Below are 14,339 nucleotides of genomic sequence, written 5' to 3'. Positions count from 1 at the left end.
ATATTTTTCACCAGCATTTCTTCCCGCTTTCAAACATTGATATAAATTAAAATTTTTGTTCTTTAAAGTAACTTGTGTTTAATAAAACTTCTTTTCAAGAGAAGATAGACTTCATTTCCAAACTATGGAACTTGGTTATATATTAATAGTTAAAAAAGAGTCTTCATGCATCCAACTAATGAAAAGGCTATTAAATATATTATGTCATAATAAAATATATTTATATAGAGTTTTCCAAAGTGCCTTGGTCATTTTTCAAACTTGCATACATGTTGCTCTGTTGTACAGAAATATTATGCTCTGGCTCCTAAATATTTACTTCTTAAATGTCCCCATGACTGCAAATGTAAAGATTATTGAAAGGCACAAAGGATCATATAATTTAAGGTACTTGGTGATTTATAGCATAGTTATGTTTCCAACCACTAGCTAAATGAGCCTTGAAACTGACTAAAGTTTCCCTTTATTTAGTTTGTCAGAAATATTTACAACTTCCCCTGAAGATGTTTCTGAGCAATGTTCTGATATTTTACCATTCTTCCTGGACTATTATTTGATCTTAATTGTACTTGATTAGCTCTCTAATTTCAGGGATGTTTTTAATTAGTTTAACTCCTTTAGATGGTACTTCTCATTAAAAAGTTACTTTCATGCAGTACTGAAACAATTAAAGTTCTGGCAGTTCAAGTCTATTGGAAATGACATAAAAGGGCTATTGTAGGGCCTTGTGGACTAGCCTCCCTTTGCCTTCACATTTTCAGTTGCTTTCCCATGCTGAATATACATACATAGACTCTATGTCCAGATCCATATTTGAAGAACTATTTCTCATGCTTTCCAAATTCCAACATAAGAGGCGGGAGAATGACCATGAGGGTGGAACAAGATCAGCTACATGGCCTATGACACATCCTCTTCACAGGTTCTTCAGGATTAGTACGCATTTTCTTTGAACCATCCTTATGTTATATTAAATTTTGTGGAGCTTAGTTTCAGGCATACATGTGAAAAGAACTGTTACCTAATGGCTTAAGTGTGAATGTCACTTTTCCTTCTATAAAAATAATAGAAGAAATAGTTGGTTTAGAGAAATCTCTCTCTTGCGTTAAACAGAAAGAAAGCCATGCAAAGAAGCCATTTTAGGCTGCAATTTTATACATGGAATTGTGCCATTTCAGAAATGTCAGCTCTAGAGTGTATATCTAAATGTAACTTCCATTCTTTGTTATCTAAAGTGTTTTCTGAATATATTATGAACTGTTACTTTTTTTCCTCTTACTGATTCCAATTGTGTTAAATATTTTTGAAGTTTAATATGGATATGTTTTGATTAGAAATTGGGCATGAAACACTTCATAGTACTCAAAGTTCCTAGCGGCCTATCCCAGATTTATTGGTTACCCACCCCTATTTTATTATTTAAACCGTTTTTTTTAAAAAAAAAACTAGTATAATCACTATTATTATTGTCATCTATTTTTCTACACTCTTTTAAACTTGTGTTTGCATTAGTTTTATACTTGTTTTTGACAGTTTGATACCTAGTTTGAAAGAATAACTGAATATTTTTTTTAAAAAAAGACAGATGTAGAAAACTATGTTCACAACCTCTCTTTCCATTAACTTATGTAGCATATATACAGCTGGGGGCCTAACATGGAGCAGTTCATGACAATTCTCAGAAATCATACTCAAGTCAATGAAGCTTGCAGGTCTGACATATTCGATCAACATACTAGTGGTAACACAATTAGAAGAATATTAATTAACAAATTCCACAAACAAGCCTATTTATAACATAACAGCAACGGAAAGAAGGAGAAGGAGAAGGAGAAGGAGAAGGAGAAGGAGAAGGAGAAGGAGAAGGAGAAGGAGAAGGAGAAGGAGAAGGAGAAGGAGAAGGAGAAGGAGAAGGAGAAGGAGAAGAATGTCCACAAATAGAATACTTAAACTGAAAGAAATCTATCTAGCTGACAGGTATTACAGAACTCTCAATATCATATTTTTATATTTGAATAACTCAGGGGGGTAGGTTGTGTTTGATGTTTAGGAATTAATTAAATCTGGACTGTATTATTTCATAATAAACTTGCATTTATATTTTGCTCTATACTGTAGCTGATTTTTTAAAATGTGAGTATTGATATATTTTGATATGCTTTAACTTTGCATTTTTAAAAACCTTAATTCCACTGATGTATTAAAACAGCATATTACAACCCTAGATTGGTTTTGTTTACATTTATATGTTTTCTGGTAGGTAAATGCAATACTCAGGAAAGAAAATGAGCCAAAAATGTGATAGTGATGGTGAATTATATCATGAAAAATTTGAAGCTACTGAAGAATGAACAAGTTTGTATTGTGTGTGTGGGCAACAGTTAAGAAGATAATTTTATTGTTGTGGAAAGGTTAGTGATCTGATTGAAGTTCTGGGATGGAAGATGCCTATACTTTCTACATATGAATAGAATTTCTACCAACACCAGGGGAAATTTAATCTATATGTTTCTGTGTGTTCCAGATTTGTTATTTAAAATTTGATACCACTGTCTATTTAATTGCTCTAGGATGTATTTTCTTTCTTTCTTTCTCTAGTTATTTTCTTATTTATTTTGTTTTTATTATCATTTGTGATTGTACTTAGTTATTGTTTTGCTTTCTTGATTTGCTATAAATGAAAAAGAAATAAAATATTTAAAAAGAGAGAGAGACTCATAATGCTACATGGACAGTTACGAACCAAGAAAAGTTTCACCCAGATCAGTTCAATAGATAACTTTAAACTTTAAAAAATGGATTCAAAACAAACTAACATTTAGCTGAGATATCAGACAAAAACCAAAGTAATAAATATCTGTGATTTCACTGACCTATTTAAAAGGATAACGAACAGTTGCTGAAGAACATCATTGTTAAAGATTGAAGAGCTTTTTCCCTGATGATAATGTATTGTGCTTTTTATTGAGCAAGATTCTTATGGCTCTGGCAAAATTTTATTTTAAAAAGGTGATCAAGTTTTCCTGGCATAGAATGGGAACTGCATTGTTTTTATAAAGAACATTATCTGGAATCTGAAGGACTTTTATTGTTCTTCAGCTTGAATGTAAAATGGCAGCGTATCATTTCAGCTTCCTTCTCAAAACATATCCAATGCTCTGATAGCCTTTGCAAAAGAATTTGCATGATGCAAATAGAATCCAAATTAATCTACATGACCAGTTAAGGAAAGACTATAAGAATATCCTTGCCAACATCATAAGAACCTCTATAAAAGAGAGCGAGATAAATCATTCACAGGTACATATTGTAAAAGCCAAGTATATCAAGCTTCAAAGTAATGGTTCAGCTAATTAATAGTGACTGCAAGACAATATTCCACAGAAGTGTTTATCACAGTACATTAATATCAAATGAGCCCATCAGAATTAATATCCTTCCATTAAATATGAGTAGAATAAAAGTCTATCTATAATATGATTTCTTATATCATATTTACCATGTTTAGAGACCATGCTTCTAAAATAATACAACAGTGACCTACATCCCATATTTCTCTGTTCTCATTACCAAGTGGGTCATTCTAGTTCTTGGAAGTTCATAGAAATAGTGATAATGCAAGGAATACATATAAATAGTCTTGAAATATTATTTTCATAATAATTGACTATTATTAAATGAAGCTGAACTTTGGAGGTTGGGGGACGAGGGCTTAGTTTGAACTTAAGCTGTGGCAAAGCTTCCTATCAAAGAGTTGGAAAGCCCTACAATCAAGATTTTTTTAAAAAAAAGTCATTCCAAAATTTTCAAAAAGCCACAATGCTTGATTGTATTGGAAATTTAGATCTTATTTTGTGAAATTCTTGTGCCAGAGATGATTAAAATTTAAACATTTGCAGACCTTCTGAAAGCATTACTGTGACATATTAAATATTGTGCTTATAGGTACTCTTCTTTAATATTAGCATATGTTTAATTCATTCCTATATTATCTACAAGTCAGGATAAGGGATGTTCATCTCTGGTGTGTCTGCACTCTCTTTATATATCAATCTCATTTGTTTAATTAAAAAAAAGTTCAAAAAGCTTGTGTATTTGAAAATACACCATTCAGTAAGAAGTGACCCATGCACATAGAAGTTCAGCATGAATCTGAGTAACTATATTGTACCTGACTGGATAATGCGTTCCTATGTGGGTCAATCTACAAAGCTTAAGAGACAGTATATACACATTAAAACTTTAATTTTTTTCTGGATGACATTGCATTTACACCAGCAGCAAATGTGTTCAATATTGCTGGGCAAGACTGACCCAATCATCTACCCCATTTTATTTCAGTAGAAAATTATCTAAATTATATTCTTTTGTATAGCTTGCTAGAATATCAGATCTCAAGATCACACACAGACATGTTGTGAGAGAGAGAGAGAAAGAGAGAGAGATACACATGCACACATACACATATATTTTTGTGTATATGTGAGTTACATTTTCATATACTGTACGTATAAGAGTATCCAGAAGCTACAGCTGGTTCAAAATGCGGCCACATGGACAATTTTGAGGGCCCCAAGAACGGTGCATATAACACCTTTACTATGCGAGCTGCATTGGATCCTAGTGTGCTTCTGGGTCCGATTCAAAGTGTTGGTTATCACCTTTAAAGCCCTACGTGGCATGGGTCCAAGTTACCTGAGGGACTGTCTCACCCCCATCACATCAACCCATCCCACACAGTCAGGCAGAGAGGGCATGTTGCAGACCCCATCAGCAAGAGAATGTCGGCTGGTAGGGTCCAGGAGGAGAGCCTTCTCTGCCATTGCCCCCGCCCTTTGAAACATTCTCCCCCCAGAGGTGCAGCAGGCCCCTGCCCTCCCGGCCTTCTGGAAAGAATTGAAGAACTGGCTCTGCCAGCTTGTATGTGGTGAGAACAATCTTACCCAATCCTGGGGGTGGCTGGCACCTTGATGACACTCCCTGAGTGACTGCCAATTATTCTTGGATCTATTTATTTTCTATTTATTAATAGTAGATTGTAATTTTGTAATTTTAATTGATTTTGACTGTTTTGTAAACCGCCCAGAGTCGTTTCAATGAGATGGGCAGTGACAAATTTGATATATAAATACATACATACATACATACATACATACATACATACATACATACATACTGCATTATAAATAATGTGATAGGCCTGTATTACAATAAAGTGGCTTCAACAATAAAGACTATCATAATGTCTTTTATGTAAAACCATGTCCCTGCAAGGTTTGATTATGACCCTAGATCCCCTCCAAAATCTGCAGCTCATCTTCTTTAATACAACTGAAAGATACAATTATCAAATGCATGGGACTTATAATACAATTTATGTTTCTATTTAACTGTCATACAAATTTAAACCAAATCAGATCTTTGTTTTGGGATTTTCCAATTCTTTCTCCTTGTCTGATCTATTCTCAACAAGCAGTCAACACCCCACCCCACCCCAAAGGTCATGTAGCCCTGACCTATCTAATTATTGGCTTAGCCTTTTGGAAGGGGCATTAGTGTATGGGTATATGGCCTCTGACATTTTTCCTACATTTCCAGATCATGCCAAAACAATAAGAAGCAGTCCTTATTTACTTCTTGCCTTAAACCATTTTGATACTTTGAACTGAGCCCAAACACAAAACAGAAGTCAGTGAATGTGATATAGAAAAGGTCACTTGTTCCCAATAAATTTCCTTTAGTTGGAAGCAGATACCACTGAATCGGTCTACTTCTAATATATATTATGTACTCAGATGTTTACCTTTATATTTATGCTGCCTGTTTTTTGCATTTGTGTGTGTGTGTGTGTGTGTGTGTGTGTACATTTGCCTCACTATATGAAGCTGTAAATGGCTTTTTATTGTTTCTTGTGGAGGCAACCATTTCATGAAATGTAGAGAAATGCACTGCATGAAAGGAACACAATTGCAGCCACTACTGCCGTTCACAATTGCCATATGATTTTGAAAAAGGTGTTGTACTATGGGCTGCAAACAAGTACTACCTTCAGACATCCAGTGCTCCCAAAGCACCTTTTGCAGATCGAATCTGGAGTCTGCTTAGACCCCATCTCTGGGAATTGAGCAACTTTGATCCTTTCATAACTGTTGCTCAGATTACTCAGGGATTCTCATTCTTAAATCTATTAGTTGGGTTCTTCTGAACCAATTGTTCTTTTAGTCTAATCTCCAAAAACAGTCCCTGTAGAAGCAGGTTAACATGTGTTTTGGATCGTCATGTCTGGGACTATCTGGTTTCCTGAAATCTTTAAAAAAAAAAAAAAAATTGTCTTCAGAGGCTTTTGTCCAGCTGTTTCTCAGTAGTAAATTTTACTTAGAATATGGAGAAAAAGATTGAATGACTTCATGGTTGGTTACTTTGGCCTAGCCATGTAGTTCATGGCAATCTGACAATCAATGAAATAAGTATGAGGATCAAGTGCTGATTGCAAGTGTGCAGTATCTAATTTTCCATTATAAGCTGGAGAAGAACATTAGGGAGGAATGCAGTTATCAAGCATCTAAAATCTATGTATTCTTTGCTCCCATGGAAACTATTTTACATAACTAAAATTGTTTTCGGATGACACAGTAGCTGTGATGAAAATATTGGAGGCCTTCTCTGCTTCATCTCAACTGGATCATCTAGATTTTATCCATTTTTTAAGAGAAAAGGTAACAGTATATGTCCCAACTTATTTCTCATTTTGTGTGTGTGTGTGTGTTTTGGTCATACCTTTGCAGAAACCCTGAATATGGGTCTTGATAAAAGCTATCACTAGCTATTGGATTCTAAGAAGAAGCCCAAATCAAAAGGGCAAATATAGTCCTTTCCACCTCCTTCCCCCATTTTGTCTCCCTAGATGCAGAGCAAGCTTTCCTTCATCTTTTCATGCAATGCAATAACCCCACTGATAAATATGCATTGTCCCTTTACAAGGAATAGCAATGCCATTTTTATACACACCATTCAGTCAGATTCTATTTATGCTTTACATTATTAACTCTCCTTTTATCAAGCTGGCCTAAATTATATTGCACTCAGGTAGGATTTTGGTCAGTGTCAGTCAGAATATATTTTATGCCATTTTAAATCCATTGCTATTTGTTACCAGCAACAATAAAAATGAACATTGCATCACCAGCTGCTGCTTTAGCTTCTTGGGAAACACTTTATCCCTAGAGTGAGTGTACAGGTAACCCCCAGATTAAGAACGTCCAGGTTACAGATGACCCTTAGTTAAGAATGGAGCCTATTGTAGCAACATTTGAGTTAAATACACAATGATTCAAGTTAAATACACAATGGTTTGAGTTAGATACACAGTGGTTCGAGTTCATTACACAATACTACTTATACAGTATTATACAATAATACTGTTCTAGCTTACATATAAATTCAACTTAAGGACAGACCCTGGGAACAGAACTCGTTTTTAAACTGGAGACTCTCTGTACAGTAATCAGCTGTGTTTCTCCAAGAGGCAAGCTGATGTAATCTCAGTTCTTTTCTTTATTCTGCTTAGGGAGAAGTATGTTTTTCAGTACAGTTGCAACTGAATACAAAACTAAACACAAACATAGCCCAGCAGGCTCCATAAATTTTGTCCAGGAATAGCAGAAGCAACCCAGTCAACACTCAGAAAGCATCCAGGAATTTCAGTGGTCCTGCGCTGTGCTGGGAACCCAACACCCATTAAGTAAAGGCATCTAAATGCAATAACCCCACTGATAAATATGCATCGTCCCTTTACAAGGAATACCAATGCCATTTTATATGCACCATTCAGACAGATTCTAAAAGAACTTCTCTAGATTAGAAAATAAATTAAGATTCTGAGTGTACATGATCAGCAGGTCAGGAACTCAACTGCCTTGCTACTAAAAATAAAGCTTTGCGTTCTTAAGTTCAGTATTTAAACTTATATGGTTGCAATGTCTGTTTCGAGGTTGATTTCTGAGTGAGATTATAATGTAAGTAAATACACCAGAAGCCTAGTTTTGCTACTTTTGCTATGGAAGGAATAATAAAGTCCAACATTCATCTTTCTAAACTTCTACAAAGTTAGCCTGATCATTAGGAGGCCATAAGGATCATGACGAATCAGAAAATGATGACTGGCAAATTCCATTTGGTAAATAGCCATTAGAATAATTCGTTTGTGGCTGCAAGGAATAGAGTTCAGATTTGGGAGAAAAGCTAGCTTTCAGGGCTGAGGCAGAAAAAAGATCTCAAGGCATCTTTTACAGAATGTAAAAGGTTGTGCTGTGAAGTAGGCAGAAGAGCAGCAGCAAAAGAAGAGGAAGGAAGGAAGGAAGGAAGGAAGGAAGGAAGGAAGGAAGGAAGGAAGGAAGGAAGGAAGGAAGGGAGGGAGGGAGGGAGGGAGGGAGGGAGGGAGGGAGGGAGGGAGGGAGGGAGGGAGGAAGGAAGGAAGGAAGGAAGGAAGGAAGGAAGGAAGGAAGGAAGGAAGGAAGGAAGGAAACTGTTAAAAGGGATCTTTAGCAAAAAAAAAAAGAAAGAAATGAAATGAAATGAAATGAAATGAAATGAAATGAAATGAAATGAAATGAAATGGGAAGGATTGGGGACAAAGATGTTTTTTGTCATTTGTTCTAGCAGCAAAATCCTCAGGATCTTTTCACTTTGGTCAGGCTGATGAAAGCAGCATTGTAGTGTTGCAGCACAAGCTCCTTCTCCTTTTTTTTTTTTTTGGTGGGGGAGATGTGACATAACGATACATGTAGGAAAGGGACAGGGCTTTTAATAACATCTAGTCTGAGGACAAGGCCACTGGCTGGAACACTATCTAGTTAGTAGGAATGATAACCAAGTGCAAAACACTAAATAAACACTGACATGCTATTCAGCTGGAAAAGTCAGTGTTACACTGTTGGCATAGAAACAGCTAGCTCGGTTTGGTGATGATCAATCTTCAGCCTTGAAGTTAAAAGAATTTTAAAAGTAAACATTTAAGAAATGTATTAAAACTATGCACATGCTCCCTAAAGCCACCCTCAGGTTGTGCGTGTCGAAAAAAGTCAAGATGGCACTTGCAACTGAATGATTGAAATTCTATCCCCCTTTTTCATGCACTTATGGCTACCTTCCTGCCATTTTTAATCCATTTCAGATGCCACTAGCCAAGTTTTAGAACTTTAATAATGGTAATGAAAGGGGGAAAAGAGGACCTTAAGTAGGACAGTTCATGAAGAACTGCTACACAGCGAATTACTACTTAGTGTTTTCAATATTAGTGAATGTTATAATTTACTTATTCCTCATTAAACCCTCACTCATAATTAGAAGTTATTTGAACCATGTAACCAGTTGTTTGATAGTTGGTAACTAACTAAACAAACAAACAAGCAAAAGCTTTTATTCTCAAACTATTATTTGCTGGGAATTATGTGATTTAATGTGAGCATGAAACTGAGCAAACTCAGGGAGGCAGTGAAGGACAGGAAGGCCTGGCGCAATATGGTTCATGGGGTCACGAAGAGTCGGACACGACTTAACGACTGAACAACAACAACAACATGTGATTTAATGAACCCATTTTTATTTTGCTGAATAATCGCATTTAAATTAATATTTTTTTCCTTATTTATTCAATCTATATGGCAGTCAAGGTGGATAAAAATTAAAAATAAATTTTAGGCATTCGCTTTCTTGTAAAACAAAATTAAAATTATTACTAATAATTGTACTAATTATTGGTTCCAGAAAATGTATTATTTGAATGCTAACCTTTATGCAAGGAAGCGAAATAGTTATATTTTCATATAAATTTCTTTTGTGGATTGTGGTGGAAATTAGGAATGTTAGAGTTCAGTCTTGGAAAATGTCAGTGTGATTCATCTGAACAGGATTCTCTGAATTAATGTACAGATTGGGGTGTCACCCAATGTTTGGATGTGGTTTTCAGTTCAGAAACCAAGTAAAATATGTATTTTGAGAAAAAATCTTGTTTGTTCCAACAAGTGACATATTAACGTAGAACTGCATCCACCCATTGGAGACACGATTCATAGGTTTTGCCATATTGTACACGCCACAATAAAAGGAACTGAAAGAAACACTTTAAGGAAAAGATAAATATTTTTCTGAGAATCATCCCCAAAAGCTTATGAATAATAAACTAATAACATCTAAGCATTTAATCCATAATTTGTCCCTTTTCAAATTATGGAAATACCATGCACAGTAGGTTGGACAAACTTATTTGACCAAATGTCCACATCGTGATAACTAAGCATTTGCTTGGCATCTTGACAGCTCTTAGCAACTGATTTGTAGATCCAGGATCTTTTAACTAGTTAACTCAATATTTATTTGCCATCAAAAGACAGATTGGGATCATAATGGATCCTAACAATTGTGGATACCAAAGCAGGGAATGTGAATTAGATCACATTTTGTGACATTTCTGTGCAAAAACACAAGCATATTTTACAAATGCTTTCATCTTTTGTTATGAAGTATCTCATCAAAGTCTGAGGAAATAACAATTGTCATAAGCCTCTTTTTTAATTAAATTATATGATTCTGTTGCAAGCAGGGAACAGTACTCATCAACTTCTGCATGATACACCTCTATCAGCAATCTTGGAAGTGGATGCAGCTCGAGCAAGTGGATTCTTGCCTCTTGGTTTATTTAAAGTATGGACATTATTAGATTGGTCTCTATCTCTCTATCTCTATCTCTATCTCTCTCTCTTTCTCTCTCTCTCTTTTTCTCTCTCTCTCTGAATTCCAAATAAGGTATGAATATGTATCCATATATATATTTGTAATTTGCACTAATAAATTCCCCCTCCCTTCTCAAGCAGTAGGTGTTGTAAAATTTGAATTGGAATTTGAAGGCTCATGGCTTCCAAACCAGCAGGAGTTTAGGCTTAATTGCTTGAAAATACATACACACAGTCAAGAGTGAAGAACAAGGGATGATGGTGGTGGTGGGGAAACTGCATGTCAAGAGATTAAATGAATCATTTAACCATAACATTCAGCACCCCACACCTTGGGACAAAGTAACTGTTAACGGTTTGAAGCAGTTAACAAATACACCAGTGAGGTGGTTTCCTTCTTCACCCACCAGTACTTTTTCTCTGTCTGAATCAATTAATGAAAAGAAAATAATACCAGTATTGGTGTTAATGCTCAGGTTCTAAATTCATTATCAAACCTAATGTGCATTAAGGTAACAGTTCTGAAATTGGACAAATGCTAATCCATTGCACAAATTGAGTGGTTCTTTGGTAGATCACATTACCCTCAAAAGTCTGATTTCTAGCAATGAAATACTGGGCAAAACTAATAACAACTAGTTAACAGATTTTAGTCTATCACCAGAAAAGTTCAATTTTTCTGTCTCTTTCTCAGTAGGACAATATTATTTCTGGAAGTGCAGAAAACTGTTGTCCTTTGAAAGTGGTGGGAGAGCAGATCTCTGGGGCTTACTGACTACCTTGATACAACCAATTCATATTAACTGAGAGGAAATGGAAGTCATGAGTACATCTATTTCATGAAAAGTATTAAATGTTGTTCTCTCTCTCACTCACTCTCAGACCTTGTGCTCTGCAAACTTTCCATGCAGACATCTTGAAAAGGTTCAGGCATCATCATAGGAGCTGCCTTGTTTGTCATTGTTTATTTTCAACTGTTATTCATTTGCACAAAATAATGACAATAACTTACATTAGTTCTTACCTCTGGAGCCAGAATAATACTGTTTTGACTGAGTCTTCTTTCATATTTTCTCATGGTGGTGTGTGAAGGATTTAGTAAGCATCAACCAGATCGAAAGGTTTTTTTAACCAGGCTGAGATAAATTTATTAAACTGAAAAATAAACTATTACCCAGATTTACTTATTCTACATACTCCACAATTTTGACCTTGCAAGCAAATGAGTAAATGCACAATTGCTGACTAAGTGTGTTTTAGCACAGGATCTTGTGAACATAAATTGTTAATTGTCAATATATTTTAAGGGGGGAAAGGCAGAAAAAAATGGAAATAGATGATACTCTACTGCATTGAAAATGTTCAGGTTATCTTCAAGTACAATAATTAAACAACATATATAATTGAACTCAATTCACTGAACGTATATTACGTAACAACTGTGATATGCTCCAGATGTTGCTGAAGTTCTAGCCTGCCTTGGCAACCATAAGGGGATGATAGGAGTTGCCATTCAACATCTGAAGGACCACAGGCTCTCCAGACTTTCTGTATACAATTCCCCTAGTCTTTCTGGTTCTGTCTTCTATTATGAAAATATATAAATATTATGGTAGTTGCTAGAGTATTTGCTTTCTTTAAGTAGCTTGTCCATGACAGTAAAAATAAGTAGGTGAATAATCAGCCCTTATGACAGTCTGTATGAAACTGAAATATTTCTTTATTTCACTGAAGCATTTATTGCAGTAAAAAGAAAGCATATTTTACAGGAAATCAAATACTTCTCTGTGAGCCTAAGTGGAGAATGTGATTTGGCTTTGTTAGATTCTAATGCACAATGAAGAAAGTGGGGAGAGATGTGAAGTGAGACAGTAGATTGCATTTCAGATCTGGCTTTTGCTTTCTATTGCTGTCTAGCGGCTTGTGGAGTGAGGATATAGAAGGTTTCAAAAATTTGAAAATCAATATCCTAAGGTAGTCACCCTTGGATGCAAGCATAGGGATGTATAAAAGCAGATACATCTTAATTGCTCTGTTCAGCCATCAATTGACAAACAGTTGAATGTGCAGGGGTCAAAGTTTGCCTCTTCAGAGGATACACCCCAGAGCTCTTTGGGATTAAAAAAAAAAAGTATGCTTGATAGTATTACAGACCCAATTGATCGATCAAAATCCATTAGTGCTAATTTTTCAATAAAATGAGCACTCATTTGGTTTTACATATAGCTTTAAATATTTGATTTCCAATCATCCTTAATAAGCCTTTATCTGCAGTGGATGTCCAGATTAAGGGCTTTCTTTGAAATATTTTGTTTAATGTTTAACGCACTGCCAATATTTCCCATACCTCCTAAACTGAAATGGATGACTATGAAACTTGCTACAATTACTTTCCTGGAAACTTAATATGAGAAACATTTGAATGATAGGATATTAGCGACCACTCTGTAGCACCATCAGATCAGGAATACAAAGGCCAATTTTTGATGCTGACCTCCACAAAGGCAGACATGTGGAATACTGTAGCAGTAATAGTTCTGTGGACTATACAAGCCAGAATTATTGCAATTGTCAGATCTATGAATAAATGAGTTTTCAGGAGCAGGTTTCAGAGTCTGGTTAATCCCATCACAAGACAAATGATTCTTTCTTTGTCCCATAAATTGTATCATGTTTTGTGTGACAGTAACATAGCCATTGACCCTAATTCAGGATTCTTAGTATACATGCCAAATAATTCTTGTACATAAAATGTTCATATGGCCATGGTTACCTGAACACCCAGAAAATCTTTGTGAATGCAACAGTGAGGTGCAGATGGAATACGACAGAAGCTCTGTAGGAGTTTTATCTCACAAAAATTATTGAACTGAGATAAGAACAGACAGCGGACATACAGAAACTTAATTCCATCCATCTTGAATTATACATCATATAATTTCAACCAACTTTTCTTCCAGTTTCATCATCAATTTTCCAAACAAATACGCTTGTCTCTATGTACATTTTAGATTTTTTTCAAAAAAGAAAATCCTCTTCTTAAAATGACCTTGAAAAAATGTGACTTTATTATTATTTAATAAAACTTATTAATAATCATATGTTTAAGGAATATTAAGAGATATTTTATGCACATAAAACATCTCAGGAACAATGTTTCCTTGTTGAAACTTGAGGGTTGTAACTTAAATGAGCCAGATTTTGCATTAATCTGTGCTTCTGAGAGCTTCCCTTAGGAACTGTGTTATAAGACTCAAAATAAGTCAAGGCAGGCAAGGTAGAAAACTTACATTTAGTTCAAAGCGGTTTACATATAACAGGAGTTATCTAATGGTGAATCAAACTCTGGCAAGACAGTATTAAGTGCCACAACTTAATACTGTTCACAGTTTGCATCCCATCATGCATTGATGTTAACTTTTAAAAGGAAGATTAAACAATAGGGGAGTGCTTTGATGTTTGTTCAAATCAAAAACAAATCAAATCCAAGTTTCCTAAAATGTAATGAGTTCTGACTTTGCCTTCCCACCAGATCTTTATCTTCTGAAGAACTAGGTCCATTTGGTTCAATCAATGGGCTGATACATGCCTGATGAGTAACTCCACTTT

Source organism: Python bivittatus, unplaced genomic scaffold, assembly GCF_059951505.1.
Source record: "Python bivittatus isolate LINGU-HERP-01145 unplaced genomic scaffold, Pbiv_v1 ctg000700_np1212, whole genome shotgun sequence".
NCBI classification, from domain to species: domain Eukaryota; kingdom Metazoa; phylum Chordata; class Lepidosauria; order Squamata; family Pythonidae; genus Python; species Python bivittatus.
Note: the sequence above shows the minus strand (reverse complement) of the source record.